This window comes from Tiliqua scincoides, chromosome 5 (assembly GCF_035046505.1).
Source record: "Tiliqua scincoides isolate rTilSci1 chromosome 5, rTilSci1.hap2, whole genome shotgun sequence".
Taxonomy (NCBI): Eukaryota; Metazoa; Chordata; class Lepidosauria; order Squamata; family Scincidae; genus Tiliqua; species Tiliqua scincoides.
Window position 1 is genome coordinate 61,227,852 of NC_089825.1, and position 18,499 is coordinate 61,246,350.

An 18,499-nucleotide genomic window follows, 5' to 3' on the forward strand; every position below is an offset into this window, starting at 1 on the left:
TCATTCTTTGATGCTTTTGGGAGTACATATGTTCCCCTTGACTGCTGATTCTTCTTGAATTTTATTTTATGAATTTGTACCTTTCCCCATGCTGCAGGTGCCCAAGGCAGGCACTATTCATCCTTCGTGGTACAGTTTAATCTGATTCGCTATAATGATCCATGTGACTGTTTCAGAATGCCTATAATGTAATTGCATCTGATGCAATATCATGGCATCTTCTCCAAAATCACATGTGCTGTCTCACCCAAATGGATTAAAAGGCAGTGAAAGAAAGAAAAATGACTCAGAGAAGAACTGTACCCAAACAACATGAACACATTTGCTATGACTGAAAAGGTTGGCTGAAAATGGGAGGTACTTTTTCAACACTCACAAAAATAAATCTGAAACAAGGAAAGTTGTTTCAGTTCAGTCACACTATTTAGACACATTTAGGGTGCTATCCTAACCCCTTATGTCAGTGCTTTCCAGCAGTGGCATAGCAGTGCCAATGGGACATGTGCTGCATCCTGCAGTTGGGTGTCACTCACGGAGTCCTCCTCAAAGTAAGGGAATATTTGTTCCCTTACTTCAGAGCTGCATTGCCCTTATGTCAGTGCTGAAAGCCACTTAGGGCTCAATCCTAACCAACCTTCCAGCACTGACCTAGCTGCAATGCAGCCCCAAGGTAAGATAACAAACATATCCTTACCTTGAGGAGGCCCCCTTGACTGCCTCCCCACTGCAGGATGCAGTACATATTGGTACAGCTATGTCAGTGCTGGAAAGTTGGTAGGATTGCGCCCTCATTTATTTTAACAGAATACATTTCTTTATCTTTTTAAAATCTTAGCTACGGACTAAAGGGTACTGGTCATGCACATGCCTAAATGACCTACAGGCAAGACAATTAAAATACAAAAATTCACCTCGAAAATTATTCAATAAATTAAAAACAGAATTCTGTCATTCTTCACCTGTCCTTTTCTATTCAAGGTTTTTATGAACACCAATCATCCTATTATTCATCCGGCAGGACAATATGCATGCCCATCCATATCCTTCATTCTGGGTTTGGGTGTTGATGGTTACATTTGTATTGGTTTGATGCTGCTTTTACTGTTGTACTTATAAGCTGCTCAAAATTCTGATAGAAACTACACACACACACAAATGTATATACAGGTGGTGACTCAGTATCCACAAGGGATCCGTTCTTGGACTTCCCCACAGTTACGAAAATCTGCAGTTTTGGCACCTTTAAACCCTCCAAAGGTGACTGGAGCTCCGTCCACCCGTGGCCTCTGCAGGCTTCAAAATGACCCCAGAGCGCAAAAAAAAAAAAAAAGAAGTCTTCCTGCAGGGCTTCCACGGGCATCAGTCCTATGAGGGCAAAAAGGGTCCCTTCCAGTTTCCTGAGGGAAAAGCAAGTCTTTTTTTTGCGCTCCATGACCATTCTGAAGGCTGCAGGCGCACGCAGCCTCTGTGGGCTTCGGAAAACCTTCCAGAGGCAACCAGAGCACAGCTTCGGTCGCCTTTGGAGGGTTCGGGTTGGGCCAAGTCTGGTTCAATGCGGGTCTGGTGGAAAATCCACTAATAAACAGCCTCAACCATTATAGGTTATAAAGGTCACACACACACACACACACACACACACACACACACACACACACACACACAATATCAGTACATTCGAAAGAATTTTAGCCTCAAAATTTTTTTAAAAGTAGAGGTAAATGTATCTCAAAAGTACTAATCTAACTTTTATATTACATTTAAAAAGCAACAATTCCACTGGCTTGGGTGGGAGATTTCCTGAGCACAGTGTCCATTGTGTGCTCATGACCAAATCCCTAGTCATTCCACATGCCAGTTTCAAGTACACATATAGAAGCCCACAACAGGCTTAGGAAGTATTTTGGGTTCCTTTTACAAGGGAAGCGTCTTGATAAGTGGAAAGGATAGACAATGCTATGCTAAGGAATGGAGACGCCTACTACATAAACACTATGTATCTGATTGCTGTTCCTAAAGCAAGGGAATTAAAAAGGTCAGACGCTGTAATAGTGGGGTGTGTTTTAAAAGAACAGCAGTGTAATTATATAAAGATAATGTTACTGCAGTTAGATCAGAGTTGAACTTTGCCATTGGTGAATCACTGTCTTAATAGTTCTTGTAGCATAGGCAGCATAAAGCAAAGTAGTCCATCTCATCACTTTGGAAGGCTAATCAGTTTGTTTTGCAGCCCTTGCCGCCTGTTTACTTCCATTTCAGCTATAGGCAGCATCTAATTGCTGAACCAGTTTACAAAAAATGCTTTCACCTGCCTACCATTCTAGCCAGAAAAATATAGTGATCACACAAGAGGGATTTCACAAGAGCACAAGGACTATGTGGCATCCATGGGAACTGATTCAAAAACACAGATCTACACTTTATGTGGAACCACCTATAACAGAGGTAGCCACATCCACGTGACAGAACTCTACAGCATACCCAGGGGCTTGCAAATATGTGAAAGGACAAGGATGTATGTGACAAGGATGCAAATACAGGGATCCTCCATGTCCACCGATCCTGTATCTGTGGATACACTTATCCACGGATCAAGTCCGCACCCCCCAGCACATGCACCCCCATGCACACCTCCTCCTGGGACTGCAGGGACTGGCAGTAATCCATATCTGCGATTTCAGGTATCCACAGAGGGGGATGTGGAACCCTGCGAATAAGGGGACACACCAGTATGTGAAAGGACAAATATGTAATGAACAAGTCCTTTATGAGAACAGCCATCTACACTACAGATAGTTACCAAAATCATCACCAATGGGATCTTTCCAGTGGTACTACTCATCTTTCACTGCTAGCAACTTTGTTTTCCTTTTAGTTATTATGAAAGACAGAAACCGGGATATTCATTCATTCATTCAAAAGATTTATAGCCCACCTTTCCTCTGCCGGAGCAGATGCCAAGGTTGTCTGCTTGGGAAGAGGAGAAATTAACCTGGCAAGAATGTTATAAGAAATGCTATACTTTCCCCCCAAGTAAGTGCTACATGTACAGTACATTCTTTCAGCAAACCTCACAATGACCCTGAATAACCAGTCGTAAAATCTCCAAATTACAGATGAGATGGATGCGGCCAAGGCTGAGAGATAGCAACTTGCCTAAGGGCCCAATCCTATCCAACTTTCCAGTGCCAATGCAGCCGCAGTGCAACCCCCACATAAGTGAACAAACATTCCCTTACCTTGAGGAGGCCTCCACGACTGCTCCCTCACTGTAGAATGCAGCGGACACCCCACTGGCATGGCTAAATCAGTGCTGGAAAAACTGGATAGGATTGGGCCCTAAAGCTACCTAGCAAATTCATGGCTAAGCTGACACTGGAACTAGGACCTTGCAGTTCTGAGCTCATGCTCTTCATCATGATGCTACTTCTGTTCTGTACTATGCTTTGCCAGCTATCACTGCTCTAGGTGGTCATTCAAAGTTTTGTTTTTTTAACAAAGCCTTTGGTAGTCATCGCTAGCATTTGGTTCCACGTGCAAAATTTTAGTTTCTTTTTTTAAAAAAGGCACCAGAAGCTGTGCTCCGTATCTTGCGATGCAGTATTCATGATGATTATTCTGCTAAAGACTTAATATACTCCATGGTGGTTCCATTTTGGATAGGTCTGATTTTGTGGGTAGCTAAAGGGCAAAATGAAAGCAATAAGTATACTTGCTCAAAAAAGAAAACAAGGAAAGTCTCTTCACACACGCTAAAGCAGTCAGATGCCTAAAGTCAAATATGGGGCATAGTGCATCTTTTGGATTCAGCTGAAGCATATAAAACGCTTCTTGTTTCTGCGCCACCGATTCTCAACACTGTCAAGCTCCCGCCTGTAAACTGCTGCCTTGTAACCAACTTGACAGCAAATATTGTTCTACATTTATTAATACACGACATGCTGTTTGCAGAATGACATTTTCCAAAGCTGGACCTCAGCTGTCCTCAACCATTGCTACAAAAGTGCGTCAGATAATTGCCTGGGTGCTCTGTTGATAAAAAATAAATATGTTTTCAATGAGCTGCTGTCATATTCTTTTAGGATTCTGTCTTCAGCCTGCAATAGCTACTGCCAAGTGGCTTGAAATCCCAAGCATGCTTTTTATTTTCTCTCCAAACAAACTTTCTCCCCCCCTTCCTTCTTATAATGCAAATCCTGCCTCCCAGAAACTCATATCAACAAAACAGGTTAATTAAATTCAGAAATCATTTCACTTTTCTTTGAATTTAGATGTCCATCAGTCTATCACACTATTTTTTAGGTCAAAAAGTTATTTTTCCTTATGAATAAACGGTTGACTACACACTTCAGTGATAACTGAGCTTCCCTGCTCTCTACCTTCCCCCCCATCTGATTCACAATGATTCTTCGAAATCAGTGCCATGAAAGAAAGACCACATGGCCAAGGTATAGCTTGTGTATTACTTGTCTTCATCACTTGAGTCCACGGAAGACAATAGCCCACATGCTGGGATTGGCATGCATCAGCCAACTGGGCATCCAAGTCCACCTGACCAGGTCAAAGGGCAGGTAGAGATGCTTACATGGTCAAAAACAATCCAATAAGATGGACCTATGATCTTACTGAACTTTGGTTACTTCAGGTCAAGCACAAGGATGCTTGTGTGTGTCCTGATCTTGCTCTTTCAGAGTGAATCTGTGCATGGTCAGTTCCACCTGTCTCACTAAAAATCAAGGAGGTATAATGGTACCCAGAAACCTGAGGCTGTAAAGTAAGTACAGATAGGGATCTGTGGGCTAAGGCCGATTAGATAATTATTGTACTTTTAAGCTTACTTGTAATCGCCTGCTTATATTTTTGCTAAGATCTTGGGCACTTCCAATATCCCATTTTTCAAGATAGCTGGTTCTTCCTTTTTATTACCCTAACACACACTTTTTCTTGTTTTAATAAGTGCTTTTTATGTTTTAACTCTTCACTTAACTCTGCCACTTGTTGCCAATGCTTTGTCCTAGTTCTCCTGGACCCTTGTGTTACGTGAAAATCTCCTTTTCCCTTCCAAGTTGTGATTTTATATGTATTATGGGCTAAAACTCATGCAGGTCAAACCTCAAAATACAGGACACCCTTCCCCCAGTACACTTTTCCAAAACCCTGGTAAAAGTCACAAGTTTACACAACCTCTAGCAATGAAAAAATGCCTCCTGATCCAATCACTGTTATGCAAAACAAGCATGCACCTCCGGAGGAAGAAGTCTATTGTTCTATTGTTGTAGCTTTATCACTCTTAAGTACCCTATGCAAACTGCCTCCAGGGGTTGGCCGAGTTCCCCCACATAGCAACCCATCATGGCTGTCAGCTGACTTTCGATCATCCTTTTCTTGCATGCTCCACGTGTCCCACTGTGTGTAGTGAGCATGCACATCCAGGAGGCCACATCCAGGTCATTTCAGGTCAGCAAAAACCCTTAAAAGAGAAAGGCTGCCATGTGCGCTCTCTCTCTCTCTGGCTGCCCTCCAAGGCACAGGTCCTCCATAGGACTCTTCCCCCCTCCCCCCAACTGCTTCTCAGGACAGGTAACTATATCTTGCGTCTGGAACTCTCCCCCTTCTATCCTACCCATTTCTCCCCTTCTCTCCCCATCTTAGTTAGCAGCTGGGTTATGCAGATCAGGGACCCCTAAAATCCTTCCCTACAACCTATCCTTTTCTGATTCCTTCTCGGATGCACCAAATACACAGCACATGCAACCACCATAAAGCTAGGTACACAGGATCCAAGTACTAGGAACCAAGAAACATGTACTTACCATTTTCCATGTGCATTATGTTTACCTGTGTGTTTTTTTGGTAATAAAAATATAATCGTTGATTGAAAGTTATCTTTCTCCCGGTCTCCTCTTTAAGCTAAACAAGGGATTATCTCTGCATTACGCTATTTTGTTAACTAGCCTGCGATCCTGAAGTTTCCAAAAGGGTAATATAATAATTCCCCTTAAAACATAACAGCCCTTTTTGGTAACACTTGGTGACATATTATTAGATTTATTTTAGGGCATTCTTCACATAATTGGGCACGAGACTTACAAGAATGGTCTCCCTGTGCCTGGTTTTGTTCATACAGTAGTAGTGGAGTCTACCAATTGTAGTTCTGGCATAGAGACAGCTCAGGGGAAAGAGGGCACTAGCTCTTCCCCCCCCCCAACACCCCTTTCATCACATAACAGAACCCAAAACCACTTAGCAGGCAGAAGAAAAATCAATAAAGGGAAGGATTTGGCAGCTCAGTATAACAGGAAATTATTTGCACTCTCAGCTTCAAATCAATAATCTTTCTTCTACTGCTCCAACAGGAAATTATAACCTTTGTGAGCATAATCTGGAAAGTTATCTTCTGCAGTTATTCAGCACATGTTTCCCCCTGCAAATATAACAGAGAACTTTACTGTTGACTTAAAGAGCCTTTATTTTCAGTTCTACCAAATATCCATTTCTGCTTCCTTGGCAGCAGGTCTGTACTTGCCTCATTGATGACTTCACATCTATTCATTGTAAACAAGGATCACTCAGGGCTGTCATCCCCATATGGCAGTCCTATCACCTCCTCCCTGCACACAATTTCCAGCATCTCATCTATGCAAATTCACTCTGTCTGTCCTCTCCCCCACCCTTGTTTTGATATTAACCTATAAAATAGTTGTCTTTATCCAGACATGTGTTCTTGCAGAAGTTCCATCATTAACTTACATAAACTAGATTGTCTATATTTCTACAAAAACAGTATGCACACATAGGCACACATTGTACATTGGTAAGGTTGAGGCTTAAAAAAAAATCTCCAGAAACTATACTACAAGACCGGTTCACAGGACACAGCTGAAGAGAAGAACTGCTTCCATTGTAAACTATAGGGTTGTAGCCACATAAACCAAGTCACATAAAGTAGGCACCAATGAAATAAATGAGATTTAATTTATAGCCCATTCCAGTGCAGGGCCTATGGCAGCAGATTGCAATATTCACTGCTTTTAAGTCTTGTTATGGTGCAGGTTGAGATTCTATTCCCCCTTCCTGGCCCAGACCCACTCCTTGACTCACACCAGCAAAAGTTCTGCTATAGGTCTGAGGAGATACCTTGACAGGCTGCTTACTGAAAAGTAAAAAATATTCTTACTAACCTCTCTTGGGCCATCAGGTCAACCCCTCTCCCCAAACCACTGCATGCAGCATGCACTCTGGTAGGGTGGCTACACAGCATAAACTGGAGGGTGATAGGATTGGGCCATTAGACGACATCTAACTTGTATGCTCCAAGCAGAGGGTTGGCTCAGATAACATCCCCAGGTCTCTTCCAACTCTAAGGTTCTATGAACTTGTCTCATTGATCTCAGTGGTGCTTAGTCAGCATTCATCTTCTTTGGATGCAGCCCATTGTGTCTGAAGCAAGGTCTTGTTGATACAAAATCTTTACCTGTGATGGCTTTACCTGTTGTAGTGCTTCCTTCTTGCAATGTTTATTTCCCAAATGCAAGTCATCACTTAATGTTGTAGTCAATAAAAGATGAACTGGCACACGTGGCCCAAACCTTACAAAAATTTTGACTTAATGTCTAAGGTAATTTTGTCATATTGTCATCAAACAGATTAAGGGCCTGTTCCCATGCGTGTACCGCCTGAGCCACCCACTTTCCCTTTATGCTTTAATTCCCTTTAAGCTTCTGATGAGTCCATTTATGCCAGAATTTGAAACTGAGGCCTGAGGTACACATGCAATCAAATGAGGAGCGTAGATTGCTTCGGTGGTAGAATGAACTGTTGCACTTCAGATTGAAGTTGGAGAGGGACCATATTTCACTGTTTCCTCAAGTAAAAATGAAATCCTGGCATGTAGAAAACCAGCACAGTGAAGGGTGGGTTGGGCTCGAATTTCCCTGCAATGCTAGCTTTCCACCTGCAGAAAGAATTTTAAAAATGATGCCCCACCTGCACCTTTAAGTGGTACAGTTCAGAAAGAGATTTACCGTTTCACCTGTTGTATATCTCACAGACCCAGATCACATAAAGTTGCTTCCATCCCATTTACAGAACCAAATTGCTGACATAAGCCTGGAAGTCCTACTAAGCCGATGTCCAAAGGCCATTACTGCAAAAGGAAGGAAGGGAATACCACACTGCTCTCCCAGAGCTTGGCTAACCCAAGCTGCTCACCACACTGCAGCCAAGAAGAGCTTTTGTCTTTGAAAAACATGTTTTGTCATTTTGGTAACTCTTTCCATCAAACAAATATCCTATCCAAGATTAATTAAATTAATTAATTGTTCATCATCATAGGTGTACTGATCTCCTGTGTGCTTGGCTGGCACACTGCTGTTCCTTTCATCTTATTAGTTTACAGAGCTCTAGGTGCACTCCCTAGGTGAAGCATGCCAAACAGGGAACAAAGAAAACAGCACTTGGGAGGGGTTTTTAATATGTTACTACAGCATGTCTTTCCACTCAAAAGTTTGGAGCACAGGACTGACTGGCTCTGTGGCTACTCTGGTCCTGATCTAGATAATCTCCTCTTGACAACAGAGTTGCCATATTTTTACTGGACATTGCTCCTGTGCTTTCAACAAGCAGTCTGATGACTAGCCATGAGCAGGCAACAGATTTCTCCATGAAAAGCTTCATCAGCCAGTTCTGCAGACCATGCTAGGTGTTAAAAGACACAAGAACCTGTCAAGCCTATTAGCTTCTGTTCAGTTGGCAATGCTACTTGTCCAAATCCCACCAATGTTTTATAGCTACAGCCTTTGAGACTCCTTTTCTATTTAATGTCCCCCTATGCTCCCCTATTCGCAAGTTTACAGCTTCCTCTACCCTAGTGTTTCTCAAACTATGGGTCGGGACCCACTAGGTGGGTCGTGAGCCAATATCAGGTGGGTCCTCATTCATTTCAATATTTTATTTTTAATCTATTATACTTGATGCTACCATGGTATGTGACTGAATTTGGGGAAATGTTACAGACACGTACTTTTAACAAGCTATACATGTATTCTTTTAACAATGATAGTAAATGGGACTTACTCCTGGGTAAGTGTGGGTAGGATTGCAACCTAGAATTGTTAAAAATTTCCCTCCTTGATGATGTCACTTCTGTTATGACATCACTTCTGGTGGGTCCTGACAGATTCTCATTCTAAAAAGTGGGTCCCAGTGCTAAATGTGTAAGAACCACTGCTCTACCCCATCAAATGCCACTGACTTCAATCCTCAGAATTAATTCTGGCAAAGTTCTTGTGTCTTTAACCATTGCACAGCAGTGGAAACTCAACAGATGGTATATTCCCTGGCATGATAAACCGCTGTACCTGCTGAATTTCTGTCCATCACACAGGTACAAAATCTTGGTCAGAAAAAACAAAGATATCAACCTTACCCAGAAATTACTGGATCACTGAAATTATCCAGTGATAATCTAGAAATTATATCACTGAGTAGTCCCAGTGATATAAATGAAACTCCAGGAAATGTAGTTTGAGGACTATAGCCTTGAATTTTTCCTGCATGAGACACACACAAGAGTCCATTCCACAAAGTAGGTGAGGCCGGATAGGTAGCTTTGCAGATGGGCAGCAATTTTGATACATAAGACTGAAAAAAGCCTCAACATGACTGATAGCATTGTGTATAGAAACTGGAACACACACAAGAGATGCCGCCCCGTCATACCCAATACTGAGTAAACCTCAATCTAAGTAGTGAAGGGTGTGTATTGTGACTAATGCTCTTCAATTGGAACTTAGACTTGGGTTGATTTTGAGAAGTCAAGTCATCAAGCCCCTTGCCAGGGCTTGCACTGTTCTTGCCCTTTTAAGGCTGTGCAGTTTTTTCCCAGCATGTGTGAACTGGCTCATGAATATGTTTTGAAAGCAATGACAAACCAAAAGTTGCCCTGAGCTTCCAAACACACACTGTGCTCTTTCTCCTCACCCTTTCAGCCTAGTCCTGGAAAAGGCAGCACACATGGCTTTCATGTGAGATATGTTTACAAAAGGAAAAATGGAATCTAAAATCCACGTCGAGAAAAATGTGAAGCTTGACTGCACTGCAAGAGGAACGTTTTTGGTCTGCAGAGTTACAGCTGATCAGAGGCACAATATTAGATCAAGAAACATAATACAAATGCAGGGCCAATCATTCGTCTCAGTTCTTATTTAGCAATGGAAAACTCTTTCCTTTAACTGCAAGCATAGGATTCGATTTAAAATGAAGTTGCACAGCAATAAGGCTGAAGAAAATGAAGTCACACTCAGCAATAAGACTGAAGAAAATGAAGTTGCACACAGCAATAAGGGCTGAAGATCTGGGTGAATTTCTACTGCTGTTGACTTGGTGCAGGATGATCAAGTCTTAGACTTCTGCTAGGACTAGCATCAAACATGGGGGAGGAACATCTGCTTTATACATCCATCTTTATAATTATTATATAACAGAATGACAGGTGTGTACACAACCTGGCCTCAGGGCTGGAGTCAGCTGCTGACTTGCATTTCTGCTAATTAAGGATGTCACATTTTGATAAGGATCAAGAACAAAGCAAGAGCCTCAATACTGCAATGACCCTAGTGTGGCAGGGCTCTGTGTACACAATGTGTCTTAAAGTTAAACCATTCTCTTCAACTCTTGGCAGCTTACAGATTTGTTTTGTTTTTCTGATCTACCCCCCTCAATCCCACCACTTAGGGAGCCAATATTTTGATAGTCAAAACTTGGCAAACCCTCGTCGTCACATGGTACAATGTACAATCCAGTCCGAAACATGCAGATCTGGAAGTATGTGACACCAAGTTCAAAGGCCATTTCTCCCACATAAGAGAGCAGAGACTTGCAGCCTTCATGTGGGTTTCACATAGCAGTGACAAGTGCTTGCACTGGCTCTTAAATATGTACTATTCCAACTGCGAGTCATGGTTGTATAGTATGGTAACAATAGCAAACATAGCTAATTGTGCATCCATTGCTCACAGAAAATTGCCATGGGAGTATACAGGGAGTGCCATGTTATCTACTCCATCTTATTAGGACACAGAGATAATCCTTATTTCATATTCACAGATGAGCGACCTGCACTGTGGACATCTTGTCTCTTATTTGTTTTTTGCAGTAATGCTACAGAAAGCAAATAAAAAGAAGCCAGTAATTTTAAGAGTATACCAGAAACTACTTAATTTTAGAGCACCTTGGAAGGACCTCACTTTCAACGTCAGCTCATTAACCATGATTCTATATGGGTCATTTGTGTTTCAAGGAACTCATTTATAATTGTGAGAAAGAAATGGCTTGTTTAAAATGGACAGGAACATTTTAATTAGTCCCCTGGTCATAATAATGAAGAAAATACTTCCCTCTCCCCTGCTAGGCACCTATTATAAAAAGGTGAAAATAAATGTTAAATCTGTTAGGAAGAAAAGGCAGATTCAGAAGTAATCACATTGCTTTAAGTATGTTAATGCATTTTATGTTTGGACAGAAGGAAAAACTTAACATGAAACCATTAGATAGGTTGCAACTACTGCTGCTTCTCATTACACTGCATTTTAAGAATGTATTTAATAACTTTCTTTCTCACTTCTCCAAGACTGTTCAAGCAACATCCTTCATAAATTCAGTTTTCCTTAGCTATGACTTTTCAGTTTCAAGATGTCTTTGTTGCAGAGTGAAACAGGTAAGTGAATTTTCAGGTAAGTGAATTTAAAAAAAAACATGAGTAGTTTAATCAGAAATGACTAAGATTTATAGAAGTCACAAGTACAAGAAATATCAGGGTTTTCATACTCCAGCAAAGGAAACAATTTAGACATTAAATCACAGATTATATTGCTTGGTTTTGGTTTTATTTTTTCCCCCAACTGCCTATAACTGTTTAAGAAAGGGGCCATGTGGGGGGGGGGAATAAATATACAGAAGGGAACATTAAAGAAACAAGGACTTATGGAGTGTTTTCCTTAACAAAAAATTAGAGCAAATGATGGTTTCTTTTGGTGCAGCCAATATGCACCTTTCTTTACCAATACTGTATATACAAGCACACTATATATTATTTTGGCTTACAAAGGTATCATTTTCTAGACTGAAGTATTTTGAGAACATTAATTTGATAGCAAATGGGATTATTAGATGTGAAACTATTAGTCAGCACTTCCCGTGTTTGGGCGCCCATGTGTGGTTCTCTTTATTTTTCCCACATGACAGAAATTCCTTGAGGCATTTCTTCAAGGAATTTCAATGACATATCTTCATCCACATACAGAGTATTAACCTCCTTCAGGAGGAACAGAAAGCTTCTTCACATGTGGGGCTTTGGATTAAGCCCATGATCTTTTCTCATTACAAGCATAGTTCCTACTTATTCTACAAGCAAGCAAAGCCCGGAAAATGGAAGCTGAGTGGGGAGGCAAGGGACCATCTCAGGCATCTGGGTGGGGAGGCAAGGGACCATCTCAGATGAAAGTAGGTGGCCCCACAAAGTAGGTGGCCCCACAAGTAGGTGGCTATGTCAGAAGATCTAGCTGATGGAATGAACACAAATGACTCTTTACCAATTAGTAAATACAAGATGGTAGTCTGCTTCATTCTGCTAAATGGAGAGGTGAATTTTACCATGCTTCAGATGTGTAAATGTGGCAAACATCTCCTTACTGCTAAGCAGAAAAATCCAGATGGGGTGTATATCCAAATGGGTGTAGAGACTAGAATACTCAACTAGAACTGCAGGGACATGGGTTCAAATCCAACTTCTTGGAAAAAGAGTGGATATGAACAAAACTCTAATATAGTACACTAGTATTTGCTACATTGTTGTCTTATTAATCCACCTGTATCTTCTGAGATATAAGTCATAGGATGACAGGCCAAAAGGACTCTGAAATTCCCTTAAACCTTCTGTGTTACACAACTGGAAATTCAGATGCCAGCTGTGGCTCATTGGGTCTTTGCCCAGCTTCGGATGGTGTGCCAGCTATGCCCGTTTTAGTCTCAAGCAGACCTTGCCATTGATGACTTAATCACCTCTCAGTTAGACTACTGTGCTCTATATGGGGCTACCTTTAAAGACTATTTGGAAGCTTCAGCTGGTGCATCAAGTGAGAGAGCATAAACAGGGGCAAGGCTTTACAGTCATGCCACATCCTTCCACCCACATGGTTAGATCTTTCAGTGACATTATCTTGCAAGTCTAGCATGAGTTGGCTTGCAAGAGGGCTCTCTCAGTGGTGGCTCCTGTATTATGAAGCCCTCTTTCTTTGGATATACAGTTGTGTGCCACTTAATGATGGGAATCAGGAACACAATCCCTCTTATCAAGCAGCACTTGATGCAATGCGGACCCTCCGCAGAGAAGGGGATGCTCTGCTCCCCTTGCCTCCAGAGGGTTGTCTGAGCCTCCCAAAGGCAGCGCACATCTGCAAGGCTCAGACTGAGGGAAATTTTGTCTCTCACACGACTTCCAGTTTCATGGAAGAAACCGGAAATTGTGCGAGAGACGCAATTTTCCTCAGTCTGAGCCTTGCAGAGGCAGCGCTCGGACATGCTCTGCCTCTGGGAGGGTCAGACAACCTTCCTTTTGGAGGGTTGGGGTGCGCACCCCCAACACCACATGACCATGCGTGATTGTTGGTTATGGAATCCCGGCGTTAGATGGAATGTTGCTAAGGGGCACACACCTGTATATACCTGGTACCCTCTTTACAAACTTTTTGCCACCAGCTGAAGACAGACAATTGTCTGTTTGATCAGACAATTTAGTGATTCTTTATCACTTGATTTTTTTAAGCTGACAGTTCTTTGTTACAATTTTTTATATTGTATTGCTGTTCTTTTATTAATCTTTGACTGGTATTTTGCAACTAATATTGTTGTTAGCTGCCCTGGATCTTCATGAAAATAAAAAAGTAATTTGTACCCAAACGTCCTTAGGGGATTAACCCACATAATCAGGATGTGAGCATGTCAAAAATAAAGGAATATGCAAGATACACAAAAGATGCATATAAAATAAGTCAATACTATTAGGAAATGCTGAACTCACAACCAAACAGTCCAGTTCTAGAACTTAGACCTAAAAGCTTTGAGGGGGTGGAATGTCCCATTGATACACAGAAGCCAGATCCAATATGAAGGATTTGACTAATATGCTCCATGACATGCATCTATTCATTCCTCAGATAAGTGTTGAAAAATATATAAAAGTAGCATGTATTATACACTGGGCATGTGTATGGCTCCTACCACAACCTGCATGGTCACTTGGTGTAACCACAATGCAAATATTTAAGCTGCAATGCAAATCTGGCTGGCAAACATCAACATCAGACAGATTCCAGGGTAACTGCAGCCTTCAAGACAAGAAGTAGAAATTTAAAAAAAATCATAAGTAAAGGAGTTCTGAAGCGTGGATAACATGTTGCCTGCCGTTCACCACAGACATCACTCACTGTTTAGTGATATATCAACATATGCTTGGATTGTAGTGGCTTTTGCATGCCAGACTCATAATCCACACACATGCAACTTCCATTCCACTTTCATGGATACTGCATTTTAAAAAAATCTATAAAAGCCTGTGTTTTGCAGTTGTGTACCTTATAACTGTGCAACATGAAGAAAATTATCTTGGCGTTCTTACTGATTCAGCCTTTTTCGATATGAAATGAATCTGGCAAATCTGAGCACAAGACAGGCATGTCAACAACAAATTGATTCATGTACTGATAACTTGTCATTTTGTAACGGGGATTTTGTGAATGACAGTGCTTTGGGTGCAAGTCCTGCTGTACTTGGTCCAGAAATTAATCTACCAAGTCCCGTGTGCTCCTCCTTTTCTGAAAGGTGTGTGTTTATTACATGTGAAATCCATGTGTCCCTGAACACTGACGCATTCATTTTACTAATCATAATAGTCTACATACAGGTGAGTTTGCAATGGAAAACACACTCTAAAAATATGACTCAGAAGTTCAGCTTTCCAGTGTGTGTGTGTGGGGGGGGGGCAGTCAAGTAAAACCAGGGTAAAGCACTGCCTCCACCCCTGTACTTCAGACAAGTCACTCAGGTTTTAGGACAGTTTCTCAAACTGTGGATTGGGACTCACTAGGTGGGTCATGAGCCAATTTCAGGTAGATCTCCTTTCATTTCAATATTTTATTTTTAATACATTAGACTTGATGCTACCATGGTATGTGACTGATATGGGGAATTGTTACAGAACTGTACTTTTAACAGGCTACTACATATATGCGTTTATGATAGTCAATTGGGCTTACTCCTGGGTAAGTGTGGACAGGATTGCAGCCTAGGATCGTTAAAAATTTTCCTGCTTGATGATGTCATGTCTGGTCATGACTTCACTTCTGGTGGGTCACAGCAGATTGTCATTCTAAAAAGTGGGTCCCACTGCTAAAAGTTTGAGAACCACTGCTTCAGAACATCCTGCATATCTGATTCTTTAAATACAACCAATTCAACAATGCACAAACATGGATCAGTCTTTTGTTATGCAGTTGACTGCAAGAAATCAACAATCCAAACTTCTTGTGGTTACTGTGTTGCACCATGTCACACCCTTCTACTTTTTTTCCTATCCTTTACTAAGTTTGAATTGCTTCTCTTTTTCAGTCTTGATTTGTGGCCTTGACATTACGTACTCATCTTTCATTGCTTTCTCATGCACACAGAAAACTAGGGGGAGGGGGAAAGATTCTTGTCAGACATTCTCACCAATGTCCAAGTTTTCAATCTGCAGGGATGTATGCTTTGTATAGAGGATTATGCCATCCCATTTATTTATATATCACCTTCAAGGCAGTTCAACGGGGGTTTTACAGTATAGTTCTGTGAGAAGAACTCGCAGAACCCTCAGTTCACCAGATGTTTTCCGCACAAGTGCAGCCATCAACCTGGTTGTGCCCTGCACTTTCAAGCTTCCACGATAGCCACAATTGGTGCTTAAGATGTTATCCAACTCTAGCTGACTCCTCCTCCACATTCCACTCTCACAATGTGCCTTCATGAAGTCAACAGAATTCCTTATTCAAGTTGAGACTGCAGTTGAACCTGCTTAGCTTTCTTCAGGCAGGCACTGGCTCAACCACCAGACCACACCTCCTACCCAATAGATCACATTAGTCCCCACCTGCAGTTAGAAGTGGTTAGCCCAGACACCAAGCATAAGTGTCATTCATCTAAACAGCACCTGGGATACAAATTTGGCTACACACCCTGTCTCCATTCTACCACAACTGGATCAAAGTGTAGGATAAACCCAGTTTGTATAGCTTGTATTCTCTCCCTGTCCCCTATCCCCACCCAACCAGTGTCTGCTCCCTTGTGAACAGTTTCATATCCATTTATAAAGGAGTACAAATAATCACCAAAGGAGAAAGGCCCAACCCCATTTTGGGTCAACACTACTTATGCTGCAATTCTATGCACACTTGCCCAGGAATAAGTTCTACTAATCTAATGAAACTTACTTCTGAGTAGACACACCTAGGATTGCATTGCTAGTATTGTTTATGAATGATGAAAAAGTTCCATAAATGGATATAAAAAAATCACTTTAACAGAAAGTATAATGTTCTGATGGGTTTTGAGTAGGGACCTCCTTTAGAACAAATTGACATTAATCATTACAAAATAATATTCTAAGAGCCCAGTCCTAACCAACTTTCCAGTGCTGATACAGTTGTGCCAATAGGGCAGTCTTGCGGTGGGGGGGGGCAGACACAGAGGCCCCCTCAAGATAAGGAAATGTTTGTTCCCTTATCTTGGGGCTGCATTGCATTGGCACTGGAAAGTTGGGTAGGATTCGGCCCTAAGAATTATAAAAATAATACGGGGGAGCCATATTCATTATTGAGTCAGTGGGGGGCCCCCATGCACCCCTCCTCTGGAGGTGAGGGGAGTTCTGCTTCTGATTTCACGTGAATTCTGGTTTCACAGAGAAACCAAAAATGACTTTTAATGCCTTATAAGGTGGATGGATGTCCGCAACCTCTGCTGAGCTCAGAAGCCCGGGTTTCCCTTGCCTCCGGAGAATCCAGACTGCATGGACAGGCATTCGCCCTTACTTATGGTTTTAGGTATCTGTGGGTGAGGGGGGATTCTGAAACAGAACCCCTGCAGATAAGAAGGCATACCTGTATATCTAAGGGGTTTGGAGAAGTATTAGCTGAAGAAAAAATACAAATAGGAGCTGCAACAAAATGTTGCATCTCTCAAAAGTTTAATAACCACTTACCACAATTTGTTAAAGGCTCATGCAGGCCAATTCCCTCTCCTTGTCCCAATTGCTGCTGCTGCTACTTTTTTCCAACCAGCACCTCAACATTCCTGGGAGCCACTAAGAACATTCCATCCATGTCAAGCCATTTGAGGGGATGTTTGTTTTTTTTTAATGTGCAGACGCATGTGCTTCTGAGCAAATACGAAGTCTCCCAAGTATGTAGAAACCACTGCCCTGTCTTGGGGTGGCCCTTTTTTGCCTTCAGTTCAATAGCAGACACATTGAGTGCCTATTAGCATATATTAGTGCTAGCAGAACATTTTGTTCTCCAGTGAAATTTCTCACATCAAAACAACCCCTGATGGACATTGAAAGTTTTCAACACAGGAGCTTCTTTGGGGGGGGGGGGGAACGACTGGCATTTTTAATTCCTATGTCATATGACCTCTGTCATATGATCCAATTCAGATCTGCTGATGCCTTAGCATGACAAAGATACTGTACTCACCTTAGGAGAGGCAAAACTATGTTGTGCTACATATAAATAATCAAGAGAAGTCCAGAAGGTCACATTAACAAGTTGCCCTGCTTGCAGAGAACAGCAGATAGATTCTGATTCAGGAAACGTGTCTACTTGCAAGTAAGTGCACATCTAGAATTGCAACAGGTCAACTTTAAGCTACACAGATTAGCGTAGTGTAGAACATTAGTTCTACCTACTAGTAGAAGTACTACGTGCTAGTTTACCCCGTACTAGTGTAGAACATTAGTGTAGAACAACATTAATGTTCAAGACAGTTGTGTAGCTGAGGGGGGAGTCACAGGACCATAAGGTGGTACTCTTCTAGGGGTGGCAATCCAGCCCCTGCCACGGCAATCCAGTTACTGCAGACCTACTTCTTCTAGTTTGCAGTCAAACCGCTCAGAGTGAGTCCGCCTATAGAAGCAGTCAGCCTTGCCCTGAGCGGCGTGCAACCACACCAAGAAAGGCTGTAGGACGGGCAGGAGAACCTGCCTGCCCTGCAGCCCCCCTCAACACAGTTGGTCAGAGTGAAACGCACCAGATGTAACTGCAATGATGTCATCACATCACCGCAATTACTTCTGATTTGGAGGGGGCAGCAGGCTGACTGGCCTGCCCTAGAGTGGCATGCTAGTCAGCTACACGGTTGGTTCAGGACACATATTTTAAAAAGGACTTTTAGAGATGGTTGGGGGGAGGGAATGACT

The 18,499-nt window shown here is 42.0% G+C and overlaps 1 protein-coding gene across 9 annotated transcripts in view; it reads right to left on the reverse strand.

The window, feature by feature from the left end:
• The window catches only part of COA1 (cytochrome c oxidase assembly factor 1), a 107,859-nt gene that overhangs the window by 28,345 nt on the left and 61,015 nt on the right, over positions 1-18,499 (reverse strand). The gene's annotated exons all lie outside the window — the stretch shown is intronic.